Here is a 3,933-nt window from a genome sequence, read left to right as displayed (position 1 = left end):
AAAACCATATGATCATCTCAATAGATGCAGGAAAAGCTTTTGACAAAATTCAATACCCATTTATGATAAAATCTCTCCAGAAAGTGGGCATAGAGGGAGTATACCTCAACATAATAAAGGTCATATATGACAAACCCACGGCAAACATTATTCTCAATGGTGAAAAACTGAAAGCATTTCCTTTAAGATCAGGAGCAAGACAAGGATGTCCACTCTCACCACTATTATTCAACATAGTTTTGGAAGTCCTAGCCACGGCAACCAGAGAAGAAAAAGAAATAAAAGGAATACAAATTGGAAAGGAGAAGTAAAACTGTCACTGTTTGCAGATGACATGATACTATACATAGAGAAATGCAAATCAAAACTACAATGAGGTATCACCTCATACCAGTTAGAAAGGGCATCATCAGAAAATCTACAAACAACAAATGCTGGAGAGGGTGTGGAGAAAAGGGAACCCTCTTGTACTGTTGGTGTAATGTAAATTCATACAGCCACTATGGAGAACAGTATGGAGGTTCTTCAAAAACCTAAAAATAAAAGCACCATACAACCCAGCAATCCCAGTACTCTGGGCATATACCCAGAGAAAACCATAATTCAAAAAGATACATGCACCCCAATGTTCATTGCAGCAGTATTTACAATAGCCAGGACATGGAAGGAGCCTAAATGCCCATCGACAGATGAATGGATAAAGAAGATGTGGTACATATATACAATGGAATATTACTCAGCCATAAAAAGGAACGAAATTGGGTCATTTGTAGAGACGGGGATGGATCTAAAGACTGTCATACAGAGTGAAGTAAGTCAGTAAGAGAAAAACAAATATCATATATGAACGCATATATGTGGAACCTAGAAATATGGTACAGATGAACCAGTTTGCAGGGCAGAAATTGAGACACAGATGTAGAGAACAAATGTATGGACACCAAAGGGGGAAAGTAGCGGGGTGGTGGTGGTGGTGGTATGAATTGGGAGATTGGGATTGACATATACACACTAATATGTATAAAATGGATAACTAATAAGAACCTGCTGTATAAAAAAAATTAAAAAATAAAATTCAAAGAAAAAATAATGAAAAAAAATTTTTTTCTTTTTTCCCACATGGTTACACAATTGTTCTGTCAATATTATTGAATATTCCCCTTTCCCCTCTGATCTAAAATGCTAAATTTGTTCATAAATCAAGTTTCCATAAATGTGTGGATTAGTGGTAGTGACTCTCTTTTTAGTTCCTCAGCCAAATTCCCTATCTCTGTGCTAATATAATATTTATATCTTAATTAATAGACCTTTATACATTTTTACTGCTGTTAAAGCAAATATCCCTGACTTATTCTTTTGCCTCAGAAGAATTTTGGCTCTTCTCAGGACTCTTTGATCTTCAGTGCATAGAATCCCCTTGCTAAGTTCCACACACAAAAAAATCATGCTGAAGTTTTAATTCTAATTCCATCCAAACTTTAAGTTAATGAGAGTAAAATTGATATATCTTTTTGATTATGTTGAGTCTTTCTTTCCAAGAACATGGTATGTTGATCTATTTATTCAGGTATTTAAAAATATCTTTCAATAAAATGTTATTATTTTTCTACAATGCTTACACATTTTTATAGGTTTTTTTTTGTTTGCCATTATAAATAGTAAAATTGCATTGTCTATTTGTTGCTGGTATAAAAAAATAAATAAATCTTGTTTTCAGCAACTCTGGTAAACTCTTAATCCTAATAATTTTTCTATAGCTGCTTGGGTTTTCTGAGTAGACAATTAACTATATCATACATGTCATCTAAGTAATGACAGTATTCATTCCTTATTTTAAATACTCTATCCTTTTACTTATATTTTTCTTGCCATATTTTCCTGACTGTGATCTCTAGAAAAATGTTAAATAGAAATTGTGATAGTGGGAATCATTGTGACTACTTTAGAATCCTGATTCTAAAGAGAAGGTTTACAGCATTTCAATATTAAGAAAAATGATAGCTATGTAGGCCTTTGTAGATTCCCTTTATCAGGTTACGGACATCCCTTCTATTCCTAGTTAGATAACAATTTTAACCATGAATGGATACTAAATTCCATTAAACGTTTTTCCTGAGTCTATAAAGAAGATCATATGGTTTTTTTACTTTCAAATATTACTGGTGTGAAATGTGTTGATTGATCATCCCATATTCAACCAACCTTGAAATCTTGGAATAAACACAACTTGGCAATCACATATTATCTTTTTAAATACATTGCTAAATTGATTTGCTAATATATTTTTTTAGGACCTTTACACTCATACAAAAATGTTTAATTCTTTCTCAAACTATTCTTGGATGATTTAAGCACTAAGTCAGTATTCAAGCAGGATACTTGACTATACAGGACTATTCTAGATATTTCAAGAAGTGGAAACATAATATAGGGCATTAAGTTCGTTACAAAGTTATTGGGTGGGTTAGAGGAACACAAAGGGGAAAATTAGTTACTCAATGATACCTAGTACCTATGATTGCTATGATTCTGAGGCTGCTGCAGTTGAAAGGGAGTTGACAAATCACGTAACCCACTCTTAAAGGTGGCTGCCACTGCCCAGCTGAAGCTGCCATTGCTGGAGGAACTGCCAGAAATGAGAAATCACTTCATTTTTCTCATCTTTCAATCTCTTGTCAGTGCCTCAAATCAGCAGAAATTAACAGAAAGCCAGATGACAAGGAGACTGTGAGATATAGTTTGCAAGCTTCTAACCCCAGAGAAAAGTATAAAGGGCAAGTACAGAGTAGAGGGAGAACATTATCCAAAATAGGTATCAAGATTCATACTAACCTCATAAAATGAGCCAGGAAATGTTCTTTCTTCTATTCTCTGGAAGAGTTCATTGAATATTTGGTAGAACTAGCTGATAAACCATCTGAGCCTGTTTCTTTTTTGTAAAGATTTGAAACTACTGGTTTAAGTATTAACTATGGATTCACTACTGGGGTTCTATTTCTATAATGTGACAAAGGATATGCATGATCTAACTATTGTTCTGACTTTCTCACTTTCTCTGTCTGCTAACTTCTTTGAATTATTTTAATCTATTTTCCCTGTATTTTCTGTGCTTTTGAACGCACTTTAATGTATCTAAAATATTTTGTAATATTTATAAAATCACAAAGCCCAAATTTTATACACATATCTAAACTTACACATGCAGTGAAAAAGGAAGCGTTGACTAACTATGAGAAACCGTATATGGGGTGAATACAGCTGTGAGCAGGGCTGGCTTCACGCACATGTGAACTGTGCATTGCACAGAGCCCCATGTTTGAAGGGCCCAGTCTTGGTTTATTGCTCTGCTGTTGCTGTCTTGAAATTCTTAATTTTTGAAGGTGGTGAGTATTGGTGAGTATTGGAGGATAGGTTTGGAGTTAAGCTTTCTTTTTTGTTTTTGTATTTTTCTGTTTTTGGTAATTGCTAAAAAGTATTCAATAACCATGAAAATAAGTATTCTTCTAAGGCCTTATTAAAAATATAACTCAAATATTCTTTAAGGGAGGAATTAGAGTATTAATTTAGGAAACCCAGGTTTACAATTTAATAAGGGAAAAATGGCTTAATATTCAGTTGGATTGTTCCACAAACAGTGGGAAGAACAGAGAATTTACTTTTGAAAACTGAATAACTGTGATCCTCAATGTATTTTTGTAGGATTTTATTACACAGTTAATTTAGGTCAATTGGCTGTTAATGATTAGTCCACAAGTTAGAATAAGTTTTAAATAGCTTTGGTTATAAAATTAAGTAGGCCAATTCTTTATTTAATTTGATCATTCTAATCAATTTTTAAAATATGAGCTAGTTATTTAGAAATGAAGATCTGTCAAAAGTACCTTTCCACATTGCCAATTGAGACCTGTACTTTCATAATGTCTTTTGACATTG

The sequence above is a fragment of the Phocoena phocoena genome, chromosome 12, assembly GCF_963924675.1.
Source record: "Phocoena phocoena chromosome 12, mPhoPho1.1, whole genome shotgun sequence".
Classification (NCBI taxonomy): Eukaryota; Metazoa; Chordata; class Mammalia; order Artiodactyla; family Phocoenidae; genus Phocoena; species Phocoena phocoena.
Note: the sequence above shows the minus strand (reverse complement) of the source record.